Here is a 12,370-nt window from a genome sequence, read left to right as displayed (position 1 = left end):
GGTGAAAAACGTAGTGTGATCGATTTCGTATACAACCATGAATGTTCGTTTCTGAAAATCGATTTCGTATACAACCATGAATGCTCGGCCAGTATGCATAGTTTGTTTAGTTCTATTTGGTATAATAAAACTACTAAAGAAAACCAGGTTGGCAAACTATCGGTGATTTATACATAATGTGAGTCATATAACCATGCTTGATATGATTAGTGACCTTTCCAACGTTCTTCAGGTGTTGATGTTAAATGACATTTGTACATCTCAGGCATGCCCGCCTAACTGTAGCTAGCAGTCCAGACGTGGGATTGTCAGTCCTGAATAGATCTATTCACAAACCTCACGCTCTCCCTCCAGGAGACTCCGGTTATACAATGGTAGGATTTATCCCTGTACACCTAAGGGTACAATAGTGAAGTAGCTCCTCACAGTATCGTACAATCTAGTTTACATGTAATGCAGTAGCGTTCTACTGTAGTGAAAATCCGAATGTATACCGCGTATAGTGATAAGTTACTGTAACAACCCGAAATTTCCGTATCATTTTATTATAACTCTTTCGTAGTACAATTCGCGCAACCAATCGTCGTTTCCAATTTCGATTTCCGATCTTCCGTTTAATTAAGTCATTGTCTGGTACACATTTAAAATGACTTAATGGGTGTCTTAATACATTTAGAAATCATTTTAACACCCAACTTTAGTGATCGGAATATTTCTAGAAATTACCGTATCGGGTTACGGTAACTCAATCGGGTACGACCAAAAACCTCGTCTAACGTCGGTATCGGGTAGAATTCCACCGTGTCCTAAACTTAAACACTATATAAACGTGTTTAAGACTCCATTTGAAGCCTTTGGTCAATTTACCATTAAACACTACCAACCTCTCTCCTCATTCAAGTTTAAGAGATCAAAACTCAAATTTAAGGCTTCAAATCTCTAAGGTACCTTCCTAGCCTTAATCTATAGCATGTTTGACTTCCAAATTCGACATTTAATCATAAAATAGGACAACATATGTGAGTTTATGGCCCAGGAGCATGCCTAGGCCGTAAACACCAATTTGAAGGGTTTTAAGCCCTTAAACTCCTTCCTAAACTCATTTGGACTTTAGATATGGCCAAGGGACTTCAAGATATGGACACTAAACAATTAAAACATGAATTTTATGAGGTTTGAAGGAGTTTACAGCCAAGGATCATTCTTGGGCCGTAAACTCATATTCAAAGGGTTTTTGAGCCAAATAACCCTTCCAAATCATAGTTGGGACTTAGATATGACCTTTGGGCTTGCTAATCTAGACTTGGAACACTTTAAACTTGATTTTTGGGTAATAAAAGTGAGTTTACGGCCAAGACATACTCTTGGGCCGTAAACTCCTCTAAAAGGGTGATTTAATGCCTTAAGACATGTCAAAATGCTTTCAAACTCAACCAATGGCCTTGTGGTAAATCCTAGATTCATCTAAAAATGGTTTGGAGACCTTAAACACAACATATACCCTACATAAGTGAGTTTACGGCCAAAAAACCCCTCCTAGGCCGTAAACTCCTATAAGTGTGGCTAATGGTAACCTAAATTCATAACAATGCTTAGAAAATTAGTTAGAATCACATGTGATTGTCCTATATAGTTCAAATTAACCATTCTTAACCATGGGTGAGTTTACGGCCGTAAACTCTATGAGTGTGGCCGTAAACTCATGTTTTAAATGATGTAAATTCATTCCAAGTGTTCCAAAGCATTTTAGATAATCCATTCTAGCAATCCCTATGTCCATTTGAGCCCTTAAATCATCAAAACCACACCCACATGAGTTTACGGCCGTAAAATCATGTATGTGTGTGTTCCATAGTTGTAAACTCTTTAAAACGTTTACTCTTGGGGAGTAAACTGAAGTCCCAAGTCCCTAGTGCCATTACACGTCCGAAGATATCACCCGGGTCACTCCAAACGTTCATTTTGAGGTGTTTAACCTCATTGGAGTGTAATGTTCCATATGATTAGTGAATGTATCCCTAATTGTATATATGTGGACATTATTTCATTTTACATAGGGACATCGCGAGTAATCAAACCCCGAACCAACGTCTAGCATTCAAAACCGACACGTTTCCGAGTCCGGTGAGTTCATACCCCTATCCTTTTTCACTGTTTTCACTGTTTTCAGGGGGGGAACACAAGCAAAGTACAAGGAAATTCTTGTACTCAAAACATGTTTTCAAATGTGTGTTTCATATTCTTATGCTTTTATAACTGATTACTACAACTGATAACAGATTGAACATACAGATCACGTAACATATATTTGTGAAATAGGTCTTTAAACTAGTATGTTTTACATATATTTCACAAATGGCTTTCCACATTTTATCAGTTAAACGCATGACATTAAAACATTTGAACATAATACTTGTACACTGTTTTGTCCTCGGTAACACTCCACACACATACACGAGTGGAGGACTATCATATTATTACTAGTAAATTTGTTATTCCTGTATGATTGGAGACACGTCCTCGGAGAACACTCCACCCAGATTACGCGAGTGGAGGACTACACCCATAACCAGAATCTCTGGTATTTAGAGAGCGTGACTTGAGTGTATAGATCTATACGGGGCTGACTACCCCACACCTGGCTGCTAGCTACAGCCGAACCGAAATGGTTCAAGGGTGACGAAAGTCATAAGTATGTGGACGACTTATTGCCACATGTGGACTACTTATTGCCACAGGTTTTAGTCTATTGTATGGTTATGGAACTCGCAATTAGGATAACAGAGATTTACTTACAGTAATAATGAACCACTTTATACATCTTTTACATATTTTACATCTTTCACGTTTTGTAACTAACAATCAGGAAAGTACGGGACTTTCCTGGGGAAAACATGGAACCTAATCACGATTACATCTTTTACATCTTTAACATCGTTTACAATAGAAACCTACATGCAGGAAAGCATGGGGCTTTCCTGGGTAACACTTACATAACTAGAAAGAGTAACAAACTGGATAACATTACATCTTTTACAATTTGTAACATACAATAAGGAAAGTATGGGACTTTCCTGGTAACACATGATAAGTAAACAGAACAGTTTAACCAGTCAGATAACCAACTATACATTTTCACATAAATAAACATGTTTTCAGTGTACAAACTTATTATACTTTACAATTGGGAAACAATAACCAACTATTAAGAAAATATGGGATTTTCTTGGTGCATATAACATTTCAGAAATAGAAAGGAAACTTGAAACATTTTCACAAACAAAAACCTCTTATGAACTCACCAGCTTTATGCTGATTTTCAAATCGCTTGTGTTCTCAGGTCAGCGTTAGAACAGGTACCCAAAGATTTCTTTTTGATCAGAAGACGGAGTACATGAAGATCCGTTTCATTTTGTTTATATATACTATGTATCACAACTGTACAAACTTTACTTTTGAAACAACTGTAAAACTTTCTTATGTAATGTAATGGTTGTTTTACTTTACTTACTATGTGCATTGGATTTGATACTCAACGTGGAGTCAACCCTGGAAATGTTTCCGCCTTCGGTTTTCGGGGTGTGACAGATTGGTATCAGAGCCCTTGTTTATAGTGAATGAAGTATACCAAACCTTACATGGTATAAAACTATAAATACTAAAGGGCCTAAGTGCTCTGAATTAAAAGTATCTTCAAACTACAAGTATTTTCAAAAAGTATACAAGTATACCGAACCGTCGTCATCCGTAACCACAAGTAGAACCGAACCTAAGTAATTGGGTGTGGTGTACTAGGGTTAAACTTGTGCAGTTATGTAGTCGTGTCTAGGGTCAATATGGCCTGGCCAACTATATTCATTCGAGACACGACCAACATGTGCTTGGGAGTGACTGTGGTATGCAGCATGCCTAAAACTTACCCTAATATCCCAAACATCGAATCATTGTCGTAAATAATTCATGAAATACTATGGGAGTATTTCTCGATCCCGATCCTCTGTAGTAATCCTTATTCGAGTGATTTTCTGTGATTACTCTTAGCGATAAATTATCTGTTCGATAACTTTTTCCTGCTTTATCGCTTACTCGAATCATATAACTGTCATGTCCATCGATTCGATATAGAGGACTTACCATCCTCTCTTTCTTGATCTTATTAGATCAAGATGCCTCCCCGAAAGAGACCTAGCTCAAAGAACAACAACAATCCTTCCTCGCCGCCACCTCCTCCCCAGTTCGATTTAGCATCGCTCCAGACGATGATGACAGCTGCGATGGTAGCAGCTATGTCACAAATGAACCCTAGTGGTTCAAGTGGTGGTCCTCAATCTCAAAACCCTGAAGGTAGCCAGGGACACCAAAGAGGGGGTTCCTACAAGGATTTCATGAATGCGAAACCAACTTCTTTCAATGGTGCTGGAGGTGTCATATCCTTATCCCAATGGTTCGAGAAAATAGAGTCCATCTTTGAAATCTGTGCTTGTGCGGAGTCCGATAAAGTCAAATTCGCAGCCTGTACCTTCGTTGATAAAGCCTTGACTTGGTGGAATGGCCGAGTCAAATCTCTGACCTTACCCGTAGCCAACGCCATGGGCTGGGAGGCCATGAAAGAACTTCTCATTGCCGAGTACTGCCCCCATGGTGAAATGCAGAAATTAGAGCATGAGCTCTGGAACCTGAAGATGAAAGGTTCCGACATTGCTGCATATACTTCCCGATTTGATGATCTCGCACTTCTCTGCCCGGGATTAGTCACTCCTGAAAACAAAAAGATCGAAAGGTTCGTTTGGGGGTTATCTCAACCAATAAAGAGTCACGTTTTGGCTGCTCGTCCGGATACCTATGATAGTGCCAAGACTTTAGCTCAAATTTTAATTGATCACAACGACGATGTTAAGGAAATCACTACCACTTCTGAGCCGACTCAAAGGAGTGGTGAAAAGAGGAAATTCTGGAAGAAGAAGAAGGGTCAATCTTCTCAAGGATCATCCAAGAAACAACAGACGGTAGCAGTCCATGCTGCTACTACTACCCCTGTTGCTACTGTTTCTGTCATGGGATCCACAACCTCAACTCCTACTAGTAAATATGCTGGTAACCTCCCTCTGTGTGATAAGTGTAAATACCATCATCATCCTGGTCCCTGTCGAGAATTGTCTTGCACCAACTGTGGTAAGAAAGGGCACACAGTTCGATACTGCAGAACTCCTACCCAATCAGCCAACCAATCATCGGGAGCAGGTGTTAGTCAAGCCTGCTACAACTATGGAGAAGTTGGACACTTTAAAAGGAACTGTCCCAAGAAGTCAACTGCCGATAACACTGGAAGGGTTCTAACCATGGGACGGGAGGAAGCAGTTGCTGATCCCACTGTTGTTTCGGGTACGTTCCTTCTCGACAACTCATATGCTAGTATTCTTTTCGATTCCGGTGCTGAAAGGAGTTTTGTTAGTCATGCATTCAAACATAATCTAAAACCAAATCCTCAACCACTAACTGAAACGTTTACCGTCGAGATGGCTAACAGTGAGAAAGAAAGCGCTGACGATGTATTCATAGGTTGTACGCTTACCTTAAACGATCACTCATTTCTTATAGATCTCATGCCCATTTCCATTAAGAGCTTTGATGTTATCATTGGCATGGATTGGTTGAGCCCCAATCATGCTGACATTCTTTGTTACGAAAAAGCTATCCGTCTCAATCTTCCTTCGAATCAAACTCTCGTAATCTATGGCGATAAACCCAGTTCCAACCTTCATATCATTTCTTGCATCAAAGCTCGAAAGCTCCTTCGAAAGGAGTGTGTTGCATTCTTAGCTCATGTGATCAACGAGAAACAAGAAGTTAGAGACCTCGCAAGCATCCCCGAAGTCTGTAACTTTCCCGATGTGTTTCCCGAAGAACTTCCAGGAATTCCTCCCGAACGACAGGTCGAGTTCCGTATTGACCTAATTTCTGGAGCTACTCCCGTAGCAAAATCCCCGTATGGCTTAGCTCCGGCAGAAATGCAGGAGTTATCCAGTCAACTCAATGAGTTGGTCAGTAAAGGATTCATTAAACCGAGTTCCTCACCCTGGGGAGCTTCGATTATGTTTGTCAAAAAGAAAGATGGATCCTTTCGGATGTGTATCGATTATCGTGAGCTGAACAAGTTAACCGTTAAGAACCGATATCCTCTTCCAAGAATAGACGACCTCTTCGATCAACTCCAGGGAGCCAGCTACTTTTCTAAGATAGACCTTCGGTCAGGGTACCATCAGTTACGAGTCCAGGAGAATGATTTTCCCAAGACAGCTTTTAGGACTCTGTATGGACACTACGAGTTCGTAGTGATGCCCTTCGGTCTAACCAATGCACCGGCTATGTTCATGGACTTGATGAACCGGGTGTGCCGTCCCTTCTTAGACAAATTCGTTATCGTGTTCATTGACGACATCCTTGTATACTCCAAAAGCGAAGGAGACCACAAGCAACACTTGAGGCTAGTGTTGGAAACCCTTAGATCCGAAAAGCTATACGCGAAATTTTCCAAATGTGAATTCTGGATACGGAAGGTAACTTTCCTCGGTCACGTAGTAAGTGAAGAGGGTATTCATGTAGATCCTTCCAAGATTAAAGCGATAGAGAATTGGTCGGCACCGAAAACACCCACAGAAATTCGTCAATTCTTGGGTCTCGCCGGCTACTATCGACGATTCATTCAGAACTTTTCCAAAATCGCCAAACCTTTAACCACTCTGACACAGAAATGTGTACCCTTTTGTTGGAGTGATAAACAAGAAACCGCATTCCAAACATTAAAGAAAGCCTTATGCAGCGCGCCTGTTCTATCTCTGCTTGAAGGGACAGAGGACTTCGTTGTCTACTGCGATGCGTCTAATCAAGGTTTAGGCTGTGTGCTTATGCAAAGAGGAAAGGTGATTGCCTATGCCTCAAGACAGTTGAAAGCACACGAGGTCAATTATACCACGCATGACTTGGAACTAGGAGCCGTAGTCTTTGCATTGAAGATTTGGAGACACTATCTCTACGGAACCAAATGCACAATCTTCACTGATCACAAGAGTCTGCAGCATATCTTTAATCAGAAAGACTTAAACATGAGGCAACGGCGATGGGTAGAATTACTTAGTGATTATGAGTGTGAAATCCGTTACCACCCCGGTAAAGCCAATGTGGTAGCAGATGCTCTTAGCCGAAAGGATAGTGCAAGCCACAAAGTGAAGAACCAGACGATGACCATTCATTCCAATCTACCCATGCAAATCCGAGAAGCTCAGTATACAGCCCTCAAATCCGAGAACATGTCGAATGAAGTCTTGAGAGGAATGGAAAAGAAACTTGAGATCAGAGGTGACGGAGTTCACTGTTTTATGAATCGAATCTGGATTCCCAAATCCGGTGGATTCAGGGAAATAGTCATGGAGGAAGCACACAGAACCAAATACTCTGTTCACCCGGGTTCGGACAAGATGTATCTGGATCTCAAGAAACAGTACTGGTGGCCAAACATGAAAGCTGAGATAGCTACATTCGTGGGCAAGTGTCTGACTTGCGCCAAAGTCAAACTCGAACATCAGAAGCCTTCAGGTCTACTCCAACAACCCGAGATTCCCGAGTGGAAATGGGAGATGATTACCATGGACTTCATCACCAAACTACCCAAGTGTTCTAGTGGGTACGATACCATTTGGGTAATTGTCGATCGTTTGACAAAATCCACTCACTTCATTCCAATTAAAGAATCATACAAGATGGAAAGACTCGCGCGAATCTACATCCAAGAGGTAGTACGTCTACACGGTGTACCTGTATCCATTATCTCTGATCGAGATAGTAGGTTTACCTCCAGATTCTGGCAATCCCTTCAGAAAGCCCTTGGAACCAAACTAGATATGAGCACGGCGTATCATCCTCAGACCGATGGACAGAGTGAGAGAACAATCCAAACCCTGGAGGACATGCTTCGGGCATGTGTCATTGAATTTGGAAAGTCGTGGGATACACATCTATCCTTGATCGAGTTCTCATACAACAACAGTTACCACACCAGCATTAGGGCTGCTCCGTTCGAAGCCCTATACGGTCGTAAGTGCAGATCCCCTCTGTGCTGGGCCGAGGTGGGGGATACACAGTTAGCCAGGAGTCGAGTCCCCGACAGTGCTCTCACTGGTCCTGAAATCATCCGCGAAACCACCAAAAAGATCATTCAAATCCGTAACCGACTGAAAGCCTCACGTGATCGTCAAAAGAGTTACGCTGATAATCGTCGGAAACCACTAGAATTCCAGGTTGGAGACCGTGTTCTGTTAAAAGTCTCGCCCTGGAAAGGCACTGTACGCTTTGGTAAGCGTGGGAAACTTAATCCAAGGTACATTGGACCCTTTGAGATCCTCTCCAGGATCGGTCCAGTTGCCTATAAACTCCATTTACCTCATGAACTCAGTAACATTCATCCTGTCTTCCATGTTTCAAATCTTAAAAAGTGCCTATCCGATGAAACCCTAACAATTCCTTTAGACGAGATCGAGATCAATGAAAACCTCAACTTTGTGGAGGAACCGATCGAAATCATGGATCGAGAAGTCAAACGTACAAAACAAAGTCGCATCCCGTTAGTGAAGGTTCGCTGGAATGCCAAGCGGGGACCGGAATTCACTTGGGAACGGGAAGATTCAATGAAACAGAAGTATCCACAACTCTTTTCTTATCCATGATTTGTATCTTGTCTTATGTTCTAAACTTGAATTTCGGGATGAAATTCCCTTTAACGGGGGGATAATGTAACAACCCGAAATTTCCGTATCATTTTATTGTAACTCTTTCGTAGTACAATTCGCGCAACCAATCGTCGTTTCCAATTTTGATTTCCGATCTTCCGTTTAATTAAGTCATTGTCTGGTACACATTTAAAATGACTTAATGGGTGTCTTAATACATTTAGAAATCATTTTAACACCCAAATTTAGTGATCAGAATATTTCTAGAAATTACCGTATCGGGTTACGGTAACTCAATCGGGTACGACCAAAAACCTCGTCTAACGTCGGTATCGGGTAGAATTCCACCGTGTCCAAAACTTAAACACTATATAAACGTGTTTAAGACTCCATTTGAAGCCTTTGGTCAATTTACCATTAAACACTACCAACCTCTCTCCTCATTCAAGTTTAAGAGATCAAAACTCAAATTTAAGGCTTCAAATCTCTAAGGTACCTTCCTAGCCTTAATCTATAGCATGTTTGACTTCCAAATTCGACATTTAATCATAAAATAGGACAACATATGTGAGTTTACGGCCCAGGAGCATGCCTAGGCCGTAAACACCAATTTGAAGGGTTTTAAGCCCTTAAACTCCCTCCTAAACTCATTTGGACTTTAGATATGGCCAAGGGACTTCAAGATATGGACTCTAAACAATTAAAACATGAATTTTATGAGGTTTAAAGGAGTTTACAGCCAAGGATCATTCTTGGGCCGTAAACTCATATTCAAAGGGTTTTTGAGCCAAATAACCCTTCCAAATCATAGTTGGGACTTAGATATGACCTTTGGGCTTGCTAATCTAGACTTGGAACACTTTAAACTTGATTTTTGGGTAATAAAAGTGAGTTTACGGCCAAGACATACTCTTGGGCCGTAAACTCCTCTAAAAGGGTGATTTAATGCCTTAAGACATGTCAAAATGCTTTCAAACTCAACCAATGGCCTTGTGGTAAATCCTAGATTCATCTAAAAATGGTTTGGAGACCTTAAACACAACATATACCCTACATAAGTGAGTTTACGGCCAAAGAACCCCTCCTAGGCCATAAACTCCTATAAGTGTGGCTAATGGTAACCTAAATTCATAACAATGCTTAGAAAATTAGTTAGAATCACATGTGATTGTCCTATATAGTTCAAATTAACCATTCTTAACCATGGGTGAGTTTACAGCCGTAAAATCTATGAGTGTGGCCGTAAACTCATGTTTTAAATGATGTAAATTCATTCCAAGTGTTCCAAGGCATTTTAGATAATCCATTCTAGCAATCCCTATGTCCATTTGAGCCCTTAAATCATCGAAACCACACCCACATGAGTTTACGGCCATAAACTCATGTATGTGTGTGTTCCATAGTTGTAAACTCTTTAAAACGTTTACTCTTGGGGAGTAAACTCAAGTCCCAAGTCCCTAGTGCCATTACACGTCCGAAGATATCACTCGGGTCACTCCAAACGTTCGTTTTGAGGTGTTTAACCTCATTGGAGTGTAATGTTCCATATGATTAGTGAATGTATCCCTAATTGTATATATGTGGATATTATTTCATTTTACATAGGGACATCGCGAGTAATCAAACCCCGAACCAACGTCTAGCATTCAAAACCGACACGTTTCCGAGTCCGGTGAGTTCATACCCCTATCCTTTTTCACTGTTTTCACTGTTTTCAGGGGGGGAACACAAGCAAAGTACAAGGAAATTCTTGTACTCAAAACATGTTTTCAAATGTGTGTTTCATATTCTTATGCTTTTATAACTGATTACTACAACTGATAACAGATTGAACATACAGATCACGTAACATATATTTGTGAAATAGGTCTTTAAACTAGTATGTTTTACATATATTTCACAAATGGCTTTCCACATTTTATCAGTTAAAAGCATGACATTAAAACATTTGAACATAATACCTGTACACTGTTTTGTCCTCGGTAACACTCCACACACATACACGAATGGAGGACTATCATATTATTACTAGTAAATTTGTTATTCCTGTATGATTGGAGACACGTCCTCGGAGAACACTCCACCCAGATTAAGCGAGTGGAGGACTACACCCATAACCAGAATCTCTGGTATTTAGAGAGCGTGACTTGAGTGTATAGATCTATACGGGGCTGACTACCCCACACCTGGCTGCTAGCTATAGCCGAACCGAAATGGTTCAAGGGTGACGAAAGTCATAAGTATGTGGACGACTTATTGCCACATGTGGAACTCGCAATTAGGATAACAGAGATTTACTTACAGTAATAATGAACCACTTTATACATCTTTCACGTTTTGTAACTAACAATTAGGAAAGTACGGGACTTTCCTGGGGAAAACATGGAACCTAATCACGATTACATCTTTTACATCTTTAACATCGTTTACAATAGAAACCTACATGCAGGAAAGCATGGGGCTTTCCTGGGTAACACTTACATAACTAGAAAGAGTAACAAACTGGATAACATTACATCTTTTACAATTTGTAACATACAATAAGGAAAGTATGGGACTTTCCTGGTAACACATGATAAGTAAACAGAACAGTTTAACCAGTCAGATAACCAACTATACATTTTCACATAAATAAACATGTTTTCAGTGTACACACTTATTATACTTTACAATTGGGAAACAATAACCAACTATTAAGAAAATATGGGATTTTCTTGGTGCATATAACATTTCAGAAATAGAAAGGAAACTTGAAACATTTTCACAAACAAAAACCTCTTATGAACTCACCAGCTTTATGCTGATTTTCAAATCGCTTGTGTTCTCAGGTCAGCGTTAGAACAGGTACCCGAAGATTTCTTTTTGATCAGAAGACGGAGTACATGAAGATCCGTTTCATTTTGTTTATATATACTATGTATCACAACTGTACAAACTTTACGTTTGAAACAACTGTAAAACTTTCTTATGTAATATAATGGTTGTTTTACTTTACTTACTATGTGCATTGGATTTGATACTCAATGTGGAGTCAACCCCGGAAATGTTTCCGCCTTCGGTTTTCGGGGTGTGACAGTTACAGTTATGAAAATCATGATAAAACAGTGATATAAACTGTAAACGGTTTCTGTTCCAGTGCATATGTTTAGTAGAGAAGTTTCTATGCTTGATAAGTTTTTAGAGAAATCCCAAACTATACCGATTATAGTTTGCATGTATAACATAGTGAATAGCGTATGCGTAAAAACTATGAAATTTTAGTGAAAACATCCCTTATGCTCAATATAGTACAAACGGGAAATAAAGTATGAAATTTGCATTAGTTTTATGCATATTCTTGAAAACATTTGTGTTTAGCTTATAAGAAAAACATTTATGTTTATCTTGTATTCCCCACCGAAAACCTTAAAAATACGGAAAAATGTAGGGGTATGAACTCACAATTCTTGCGTGGGGTTGTTGACTGAAAAGAAGATTCCTGAGTTGTTGCACGCGACACTTAACGAAATCCTATTATCAAATAAATACGTATATGTATCTAATTTAGCGATTTCGATAAATAAATTGTCAGAAAACACTTGAATTTGGTTGAAGAATGTTACCGAGACTTGCTTGAATCGAAGAAATGAGTTTTCAACCAAAAGTAC

This window comes from Lactuca saligna, chromosome 6 (assembly GCF_052625555.1).
Source record: "Lactuca saligna cultivar CGN05327 chromosome 6, ASM5262555v1, whole genome shotgun sequence".
Classification (NCBI taxonomy): domain Eukaryota; kingdom Viridiplantae; phylum Streptophyta; class Magnoliopsida; order Asterales; family Asteraceae; genus Lactuca; species Lactuca saligna.
This window is presented reverse-complemented; position numbering follows the sequence as displayed.